This window comes from Meles meles, chromosome 12 (assembly GCF_922984935.1).
Source record: "Meles meles chromosome 12, mMelMel3.1 paternal haplotype, whole genome shotgun sequence".
In the NCBI taxonomy this organism is placed as follows: domain Eukaryota; kingdom Metazoa; phylum Chordata; class Mammalia; order Carnivora; family Mustelidae; genus Meles; species Meles meles.
In genome coordinates this window covers 27,192,774-27,204,159 of record NC_060077.1, presented here as the reverse complement: position 1 = coordinate 27,204,159, position 11,386 = coordinate 27,192,774, and the positions used below count along the sequence as shown (strand labels likewise).

Below are 11,386 nucleotides of genomic sequence, written 5' to 3'. Positions count from 1 at the left end.
TCCTGTGATCATCCTTACTCATGAACACCTTCCCCAAACCTCTTAAATCCCTTTTTCTAACCGGTTCAGGAATGCTCAGCCAGGCTATGTCTGAACCCACACTGAATCTGTTTGATTTTCTGACTATAACATCACTTTAAGATAATGTTCTCTCTGTAAACTCTTTGCACAGTAAAAGAAGACATCTTTCTGGCTTTTATCTTAAAGCTCTTCCTTCTAATTCTGATATATGCTACCATATAAGTGAATCTTGAAAACATTCAACATTATGTGAGGTACCCAGAATAAGTAACTTTGTAGAGAAAGAAAATAGAAAAGTGTCTACCAAGGGGTTTGGGAGGAGGAGTAACAGGGCGTTTAATTGCTTACTGGGTGCAGACTTTCTGTCTGGGGTGATAAAAATTTGTGGAAACAGATAATGGTGATGGTTGCACAACTTCATGACTGTCCTTAATACCATTGAATTATACACTTTAAAAAGATTTAATACAAGGCACCTGAGTGGTACAGTTGGTTAAGCATCAAGCTCTTGGTTTCTGTTGGGGTTGTGATCTCAGGGTTATGAGATCCAGTTCTTCTGCACCAGGCTCCATGCTCAGAAAGGAATCTGCTTAGGTCTCTCTCCCTCTCCCTCCAGCCCTGCATGCTGTGTGCTCTCTCTCTCTCTTTCTCTCTCTCTCTCTCTCTCAAATAAATAAATAAATAAATAAATCTTTTAAGAAATGATTTAATAGGTAAATTGTACATTCTATATATTTTGCCACAGTTGTTGTTTTTTAAGTAGCAGCTCCTTCTAAGGTGAAGATGATGCTTATAGAAGATGTCTCAGGCTGCTATGCAGTAAAAATTAAAGCCATGTTTCTTCTCTCTGTCCCTGTCATGGAAATACAGACAGATAAGATCTTAGTGGTTAAGAACAAAGATTTTGTAGTCAGAATACAGCTGCATTCAGGGTTTGCTTCTATGATTTACTAGTTTTCTGACTTCAAGTAACCTATGCAACTTTGTTGTGCATACAAACCCGTGGGCCATCTAACCTTTTCCAGAGCCTCAGACTCCTGTGGAAAACAAGGGGATGCTCATAGCTATGGTCAGCCCTCTTGACCATTCCCTTGTTGTAAAGATTAGGTGGGACAATATGTGTAAAATGTTTAACTCAATCCCCAGCACTCAGTGAGCACACAAAATGATTGGAAATTAATATTCTTATTTTTCTACATAATCACTGTCTTTCCAAACTAAAGAGTCATCTGTGGGTTTGTGTGTGTCTGTCTGTCTGTGTGGTTGTTTTGTTTTTTGCTATGTGTGCACAATTGGATAGATAGGAGCTCTTGCACATATAGCAAATTCCTTGGAAGATTGTGTTCCCAGGAGAATGTGGACACATGTCCTGGGAGGCACATGTTTACAGCTGAGCAGTATATACATGTGTATCTGTGTATTTATAAAACACTGTTTCCTTATAAGACCTTCTTGTCAATCAACAATTCAAAAGTCATTTCCTGTTACTTATCATGATATCAACCAAGGTTAATGAGTGGAAAGATAATTAGATTGATTGGTCAAAGGGAAAGATCATGTTTTAATTAAAATCTCTTATCCAAACCGAAGTTTCAAATATTGGAGAGAAATGTGATGACTAGTTATAAACATACTGATCTCTAGGTTGGTAAGACTGTAAATGCCACAAGGTGTCAAGTCCCCTGCCCAGCCTTCCAGTCAGAGGTATGAAGACTGATCTTGGGGGCGCTTGGGTGGCTCAGTGGGTTAAAGCCTCTGCTTTTGGCTCAGGTCATGAGCCCAGCATCCTGGGATCGAGCCCTGCATCGGTCTCTGCTCGGCGGGGAGCCTGCTTCCCTTCCTCTCTCTTTCTCTGCCTCTCTGCCTACTTGTGATCTCTCTGTGTCAAATAAATAAATAAAATCTTAAAAATAAAAAAATAAAAAGACTGATCTTGGAGTGCCCCTTGTGTTGAGATAGTCTTTCTATTGCTCTTCTACAGAGGCCCTCTACAGGCACAAGATAGCTAACATCTAGGAAGCAGAACCTCTGAGTTCTGATCAGCCTCTGCAGCCAGCTCCCTTGACTATATCAGAATTTCAGGGTCACCCTATATGGTGGGGCGGTATATGTAATGGTTACATGTATGTAATGTATACATATACGTATATAATGGTTAATGCACCTGCATTAAAGTCAAATAAACCTGGGCTTAAGTCCCAGTGCCTCAACCACCCAACAGGTAAATGTGTGATTTAGCAATTTTCTCTTTCTGAGCCTCCATTTCTTCAACTATGGAAACTATTTTTTTAAGATTTTATTTATTCATTTGACAGAGAGATCACAAGCAGGCAGAGAGGCAGGCAGAGAGAGAGAAGGAAGCAAGCTCCCCACTGAGCAGAGTGCCCGATGCGGGGCTTGATCCCAGGACCCTCAGATCATGACCTGAGCCAAAAGCAGAGGCCCAAACCCACTGAGCCACCCAGGTGCCCCTGGAAACTATTTTTTAAAAGTAAGATTCCCGGGGTGCCCGGGTGGCTCAATTGGTTAAGCAGCTGCCTTCAGCTCGGGTCATGATTCCAGAGTCCTGGGATTGAGCCCCGCATGTGCTCCCTGCTCAGCAGAGAGCCTGCTTCTCTCTCTCCCCCTCTCCCTGCCGCTCTGCTTACTTGTGCTCTCTCTCTAGCTCTCTGTCAAATAAACAAAAATAAATAAATAAATAAATAAATAAATAAATAAAAGTAAGATTCCCATTTCACCAGGTTATTAGAGAAATTCATTAAGAAATTGCATTGAAAGTCTTGAGCATAGTGCCAGATATAAGGTAATGGCCACTTAATAATAACAGCTACTATTTATTGAACACTTACTCTGTACCTATCTACATAGGCATAATCTCATTAAATACTCACAACAACCGAGAAAGTTAGGTACCATTATTATCCCCATCTTATAGAAGAGGAAACCAAAGCAATGTCCCAAGGTCATATAACTAGTAAGAGAAGAATTTGAACCCAAGCACTCTGACACTGTTATTTTTTATATTTTTGTCATTAACAAAAATAATAACCCAGAAAGGATTACATTGTTTCCCCTCCAACTGTGAAGGGAATTGCTCTGCCCTCAGATTCCTCTAAGATTTCTTTAATATTAATGTGCCTCCTTTCCCCCTATTTCATTCCCTGACTTTAGCTATGGTTCACTTATTCATTTAACAAATAATCATTGAGCAGCTACTATGTGCCAGACTCTGTGCCTGGCTCTGAGGATATGGCACTGAACAGAACAGTTGATGTCCCTGTCTTCATGGACTTGAAGAGCCAGTTGAGAATGAGAAGCTGAAGAATGAGAGGAGCCAGCCATGCAGAAAACCAGAAGAGTGAAATGAAGGTGGGGAGGCAGGAATGAGTTTGACTAGTATGATTTAAGAAGTGAAAGAAGGATGGGGCGCCTGGGTGGCTCAGTGGGTTAAAGCCTCTGCCTTCGGCTCAGGTCATGATCCCAGTGTCCTGGGATCAAGCCCCGCATCGGGCTCCCTGCACCTCAGGGAGCCTGCTTCCTCCTCTCTCTCTGCCTTCCTCTCTGCCTGCTTGTGCTCTCTGTCTCTCAAATAAATAAATAAAATCTTTTTAAAAAAAAAAAAAGAAGTGAAAGAAGGATGGGGCGCCTGGGTGGCTCAGTGGGTTAAAGCCTCTGCCTTCGGCTCAGGTCATGATCTCAGGGTCCTGGGATGGACCCCCACATCAGGCTCTCTGCTCTGCAGGGAACCTGCTTCCCTTCCTCTCTCTCTCTCCCCACCTGCCACTCTGCCTACTTGTGATCTCTGTCAAATAAATAAAATCTTTAAAAAAAAAAAAAGAAGTGAAAGAAGGAAAGCGTTGCTGAAGCAATGACGAGGAAATGACATGAGATCATTTCTGCCCCTCTCTGGAGCTCCAGACCTACAGTTCGCAAGCTGACTGCACAGACATGCCTGAGTGGTCCTCAGACCTCCTAATGCAATATGTCTAAGACAAAAGTCATTACTTTCTCCAGCCAAATTCCCCTCCTCTTCCCTGACCAGCCACTGCACAACCCAACACCCAGTGGCCCAAACTAAAGATCTGTTAAATATCGCCTGAATTTGTCCTCTCTCTAACGTCATAACATTTGCTTTGGTTCAGTCCTCATCATTCACTGGCCTGAGCTGTTGGACTGGTCCCTAACTGTTTACCCTGCCTCCAGCATCTTCACGTCCAGTACCAGTACCTCTGACAGGCTGCCGTCAGAGAGATCCCCAAAACAAACATGTAAATATATATCTTCCCCAGTGTAAAACCCCTCATGGCTCTTCCTTTGTCTCAGGATGAAGTCTAAGCTACATAGCCTGGCAAATCATATCCCTCATGGCGTGGTCTGAAGCCATATTTTTCTGTCTTGTCTCCCACCGGTCCTCCACAAGTCTCAGAGCACCACCATATCAAATTACTCTTTCATAATACCAGGAGCAGCACAAGTTGTTTCTTCTACTTAGAATTCCTCTTCTTGCCCTCTCTTCTTGTAGAACTACTATTCAACCATTAAGATAGAGTTCATTTCCTCACGAAGGCCTTCTCTGACGCCAGGCAGAATCATCCACCTAACTCTCTTACGGACCCACAGCACATGACATTTACAACATAGCTACAGTCCTCATCAAACGTATTTCTGATTATATCATTATACATTTGCCACCCCACCAGACTGAGTTCAGAAAGTCTGTGATCCTGTCCCATTGAATACAATGTGTAGTATACAACAGATACACAATAAGTGTTTGAGAGATCAATTATTTAATTGATGGAAAATTGATAAAGCACAAAAAACTCAATGAGTCCCTCAAAACCCAGATTCCCAACCTTGATCTCATTAGCACAAACCAACGGTCTATAAGACAGCATAGAAGCTGAAACCTAACCAAAAACTAACCCTTTTCTTGCTACCTGGGAATCAGAGATTGCCAGAAATAACCAAACACCAGGGAGACACTAAGGTCTTAAGATAGTGATTTATCCAAAATCCCTAGGTCAGATGTCAACACACCAGAACTAGAAGCCAAAACTGCTGCCTCCTAGTTCTCGAAGCTCCTGTCTAGGACAGCTTCTATCAAAAGTTCAAAGACAAAAGAAGCAAGGTCTTCTTGTATACAGGGCTTCCAAGAAGATACCCATTGGCTCTTGCCAAATACATAGTCCAGCTTTGCTCTGGGTTGAATTGTGTCCTCTCCAAAATTCATATGTTGAAGTCCTAGCATCTAGTAGCTCAAAATGTTATCTTATTTGGAGATAAGGTCTTTGTAGAAATAATCAAGTTAAAATGAAGCCATTAGGGTAGGCCCTAGTACATTATGACTGGTGTCCTTATAAAAAAGGAGGAGTCCAGACATAGAGACACATATACAAGGAGAATGTCATGACATCATGAAGACAGCTGTCTATAAACCAAGGAGAGAGGGCTGGAGCAGATCTTTTCTACACAGCTTTCAGAAAGAACCAACCATGCTGACACCTTGATTTCAGACTTCTAGTCTCCAGAACTGTGAAATAATAAATTTCTTTTCTTTAACACACCCAGTTTGTATGGAAGTCAGAGAAAACTAACAGAAGCCTTCTAGAGCAGTGGATCTCAAAGTATCGTCCCTGGAAAAGCAGGTCAGTATCACCCGAGATTTGTTAAACAGGTAAGACTTACCAGTCAAACTCTGGGGAGGGGAAAAAGTAATTGGTGTCCCAGTAAAGCCCTCCAGGGGATTCTGATGCACACTACATTTGAGAACCACTCTTTAAAGCTGGTTTATTTCATGTTTTTTTTAAGATTTTATTTATTTATTTATTTGACAGACAGAGATCACAATTAGGCAGAGAGAGAGGAAGGGAAGGAGGCTCCCCGCCAAGCAGAGAGCTCGATGCGGGGCTCGATCCCAGGACCCTGGGATCACGACCCAAGCCAAAGGCAGAGGCTTTAACCCACTGAGCCACCCAGGCGCCCCTTATTTAGTGTTCTATGCTGGTTTGTTTAGTGTTCCCTGAAATTTCACGAATACCCAAAACCTCAGAATGTGACCTTATTTGGGAATAGAGTCTTTGCAGATGTAATTAGTTTAGCTCATAGTTGATTAGGGTGAACCTTAAATCCAATGACTAGTATCAGTATAAACTGAGAAAACAGAGAAGCAGAGACAATACTTAGGGAGAATACTATGTGACAACAAAGGGCGAGATGCATCTACAAGATGAGGAGAGCCAAGGTTTACCAGGAGTCACCAGAAGCTCACAGAGAAGCAAGAAAGGATTTTTCTCGAGAACCTTCAGAAGAAGTATGACTCTGCTAACATCCTGACTTTAGACTTCTAGTCTCCAGAACTGTGAGAGAATAAATTCCTGTTGTCTTAAGCCACCCAGTTTGTGGCCATTTGTTACAGCAGCCCTCAGAAAACATACTCTGTCCAACAAAATTCTTAGCCACATGTAGTTATTTAAATTTAAATTAAATTTAAATTTAAGTTAGTCAAATTAAATAAAATTGAAAATTCAGTTCTTCAGTTGCAATGGTCACATTTCAAGTGCTCAGCACATGAGATTCATGACTACTATATTAACAGAGAATACTTCCATCAGAGCAAAAAGTTTTATTGGATACAACTATCCTAGAGGCCCATGGGTTAAATTCAGTCCATCTCCTGTTTGGTATGGCCCACAAGCTAACAATGACTTCTACATTTTTAAGTGGTTGAAAAGTTAAAAGAAGAGAATTTTGTAATGCAAAAATTATATGAAAGACAAATTTCAGTGTCTCTAAATAAAGTATTATTGAAACACAGCTGTACTCATTCGTTTACATATTGTCCATGACTGATTTTATGCTACCCCAGTGGAGTCAAGTACTTGTGACAGAGACCATATGGCCCACAAAACAAGGTACTTACTCCCTGACCTTCTACAGAAGAAGTTTGCCAACCCCTTGCTCTAGAGGATAATGAAGAGTGACAAGGAGAGGATATTAGAACAAATTGGCATCATGGTTAAACACAAAGACATCTGTTTTGAGATGCCCATAGGCATGTACTTCCCAGACCACCGTGAACCCAGGCAAGTATGTATTATCTCTTATTTATATGCACACAGTATACATATCTTTGAAAAACACGGGTTTGAACTGTGTGCATCTACTTACACACAGATTTTTTTCAATAAATACAGTACAGTATTGTAAATGTATTATCTGTTCCTCATGATTTTCTTTTTTTTAAGATTTTATTTATTTATTTGACACAGAGAGAGAGAGAGAAATTGCACACACGAGCAGGGGGAGTGGCAGAGGGAGATGGAGAAGCAGGCTCCCTGCTTGAATGTGGGGCTTCATCCCGGGATCTGAGATCATGACCTGAGCCAAAGGCAGGTGCTTTTTTTTTTAATTAACATATAATGTATTATTTATTTCAGGGGTACAGGTCTGTGATTCATCAGTCTTACGCAATTCATAGCTCTCACCATAGCACACACCCTCCCTGAGGTCCATCACCAAGCCACCCCATCCCTCCCAGCGCCCTCCACTCCAGCAACCTTCAGTTTGTTTCCTGAGATTAAGAGTCTGATGGTTTGTCTCCCTCTCTGGTTTTGCCTTCTTTCATTTTTTCCTCTCTTCCCCTATGATCCTCTGCCTTGTTTCTCAAATTCCACATATCAGTGAGATCATGTGATAATTGTCTTTCTCTGACTGACTTATTTCACTTAGCTTAATACCCTCTAGTTCCATCCACATCATTGCAAATGGCAAGATTTCTTTTTTTGTTGTTGGCTCAAAGGCAGATGATTAACTGACTGAGCCATCAGTGTTTCCCCCCTTATGATTTTCTTAATAAGATTTCTTGCTTTATTGTAAGAAAACAGTATATAATACATATAACACAAAAAACGTGTTAGCTGACTGTCTATGTTATCAGTAATGCTTCTGGTCAATAGTAGGCTATCAGGGGGCGCCTGGGTGGCTCAGTGGGTTAAAGCCTCTGCCTTCAGCTCAGGTCATGGTCCCAGGGTCCTGGGATCGAGCCCCGCATCGGGCTCTCTGCTTGGCAGGGAGCCTGCTTCCTCCTCTCTCTCTGCCTGCCTCTCTGCCTAGTTGTGATTTCTCTCTGTCAAAGAAATAAAAATTAAAAAAAAAAATAGTAGGCTATCAGTAGTTAAGTTTGGGGGGAGTCAAACGTTATACGTGGACTTTCAAGTGTGCAGGGGTTTGGTGCCCCAACCCTGGCATCATTCGAGGATCAATTGTAAATAATATCCACATATATACACCCAGAAGATCCATAGAGAAGGTAATGGAGGGACGTATACCTAGGTATTAATGATGGTCACTTAAGAGGGAACGGGTAAACGAGGCTGGAGTTTATGCCTTCTGTTATTATTGCCCTCCATGTTTTCTAATTCTTCTATAATAAGGGGATACTGCTTTTTTAATTTAAAAAACAAAACCTGTCTGATTGTAAAATAAAGCTCCTAACCTCTAGATTTCAAGGGCTGAGGGTGCCTGGGTGGCTCAATGGGTTAAAGCCTCTGCCTTCGGCTCAGGTCATGATCCCATGGTCCTGGGATCGAGCCCTGCATCGGGCTCTCTGCTCGGCGGGGAGTCTGCTTCCCCCCCTCTCTCTCTGCCTACTTGTGATCTCTGTCTGTCAAATAAATAAATAAAAATCTTTAGATTGTGAGGGCTGAGTCTTCCAGGCTTCCCTTATCTTTATGTATGTAGCTCTGAATACCTTCATGGTTTCTTTCCCCACCGTTATTGGCTCTCAGGAAAGGATCTGCTCACCCGATTTACACTGAGCTATTGTCAACTGACTCACAGATTACTGTGTATGTTCTTCCTCCCAGAGCCAAACAGCCTTTCAAAAAAATCAAAGCCTAGAGCTATAGACATAAAGGTCTACCAGTGGAAGGTTAACTTTCAATTAATGAGGTAGGAATGCAGAGAGCCTTCTTGTCACCCCTGAAATCCCCAGGCACAAGAAACAGTCTACCCCAGTTACTTGCACGGGCCTAGCCAGTGTGCAGTCTTGGACTCTCTACCCAGAAACAATTAACAAATACATACAGCTACGCTTACAAACCAGGATCCAAACTTGCAGGCTTAATCAAAACTCGGCAAAAGCCTCCCAAACCTAACACATTTTTAAGATCTAGGTGATGATAACTTAGACTCAGAGATCTAAATTCAAATCCCTGCTCTGCCACTGACCCCCTAGGAAACCTCAGTCCCTCTCTTTGTCATCTCCTGGCCTCAGTTTTGTCCCAGGAAAGGAGTAAGGCTTGGACAGGGTGACTTCCAAATTCACCCTCGGCTTTGCTCTGGGCCACACTGGATTCTCCAGTTGTATTATGTATGCCTGGGACAGGGTCCAGGTAATTCCTAAAAGGTCCAATGATTAACCATTGAGCTGGGCCAGTTCCAGGAAGGACTCAAAAATTAACCTGGTTACTCCTGTTTTCCCTTTTAATCTTTACCATTAGTAACTCTGGTAAGGCATTATCTCTCTCTAGCCTCAGTGGCCCGTGTGCCATCCCCTGACTCTCTACCCAGAGTGTTCCATTCCCTTCTCCCAACTTCCCTTTCTTCCTGACTAAATTCTGCCAACCGTCACTTCATTCATGAGACCTTTTCTGATTCCCCAAGGCCCAATGGCCACAACATCCTCTGACTACCTCACTGTACTATACTATATCCTCGTATAAAGCACCAACTGTCATGGGTTTTAGTGACCTTTCCTATGGATACTTCTTCCTACTTGGCTACTCACCTTAGGAGTAGAAATTATGCTTATTTAAGGTTTTATACAGGGGATTCCAGCACTAAGTGAAAGATTAGATCCAATGTCTAGATCAATGTTAAAATTCATGAATGAACAGGTTCATTGGTTGAGGATGCTGAAACTCTTGAAATGCTTTTCACCAATCTCGGAAATAAGCCTTAACCACTAAGAAATGTTTTTAACTCTTCAAAGCACCTGTAAGCTCTCTTAGCTCCTTGGATCCTCACAAGAACCCAGGCAGGAGACCACTAAAGTGGAGTGTAATACACTTAACATGGAGGTGAAGCAATCTCCTAAGGCTTGCTGGCAAGTTAGAGATAGAGCCTGAACCACACACCTGAGTTCTTGCCCTCCATTCCTGGGCTTTTGTGTATATGGCATGCAGTGAAATCAAAGCCTCACCCTCTTTTTTAAGAAACTGCAGCCTGTTGCCACCTCCATATCAACACATGAACATGCATACATTTATGTTTTATAAATACTTTCATGCTGGCTCCAGCTTGTGTGGGGCTCCACATTTGTAAATCTAGGACTGTTTTTCTCCCATCATTTATCATCATTCTCTAAGGGAAAAACAGCCCAGTACAGGACCCAGTCAGATCAATATATTGTCTCAAAGAGGTTACAAGGGGCCAGAAGACACTGAACTTGATCCTACTTGCTCTAGGATGCTCCACTCGGGCCCGTCCCTCCTCCCACTCTGTTCCAGGGGAGAAAAGACATGTGAAAGCTTTTAGTGTGGCCAATCATCCCAATACATAACCTGGAGATGGACTTCCCAGCCAGAATATAATCTTTTCCTGTCCAGCATCTGCAGAACCATATGCTTTCATCATAACCACCTTTGCTGCTCAGCAGGGTCAGTCAGAAACCTGTAAATATATGCACAAATTAATATGCAAATGACTATTAGGTGCAGGTATATATGGAAGTGTGTTTATGCTATTGTGGTGTGTGTGTGTGTGTGTGTGTGTGTTGTGCTGATATAATGTGAACAACCACGTGTATCTGTAGGTACTCTTCTGGAAAATGTGTATATGAGCAGATGAGTATGTGACTGGGCATAAATATTTGCTCACTCACCAGTCACCAATCAGTTCTACAAAGATGTACTGATACTGCAGGCACTGTGCAAGTTTCTGGGCATGAACAAGACACAGAATGGAGGGGGATACACCACAATGCATGACTGGTAGATGTGTTTTTCAGTACTATGTAGCTGTCTATGAAATCACTATATATATGTATGTATACATCAGGGCCCACATCAAGCTTGGGAAGTTCCTGATCATATAAGTGAGGACACATCATCTGTTGTTGCTGAAAAATGCTCTTGTGTTCTCTCCCCAAGCCCCAGGAATCAGATTAAAACAGGACTCACCTGACCCTTGGGCCATGGAGGCATCCTCTATACTCTGCCAGGGTGGAAGGCTGAAGTACTGCCTCCCCCTCATCATTACAGTCACTCCACTTTCCCCACCCTTAGGGAGGCAAGGCAGAACCTGATAACAGGGCAACGAGAGTCCAGCCTGCTGGAAGCCACCTGAGCTTCACGTGTATTTA

At 42.4% G+C, this 11,386-nt stretch overlaps 1 long non-coding RNA gene across 1 annotated transcript; it reads right to left on the bottom strand.

Moving 5' to 3' along the window:
• Nucleotides 1-711: 711 nt before the first annotated feature.
• On the bottom strand, nucleotides 712-11,333 carry LOC123954023. The gene is made up of 3 exons (XR_006821024.1): nucleotides 11,205-11,333; nucleotides 10,587-10,695; nucleotides 712-874 (listed from the first exon to the last, which is right to left on the bottom strand). It is a non-coding gene; the product is annotated as an uncharacterized LOC123954023 (long non-coding RNA).
• Between the last annotated feature and the right edge of the window lie 53 nt (nucleotides 11,334-11,386).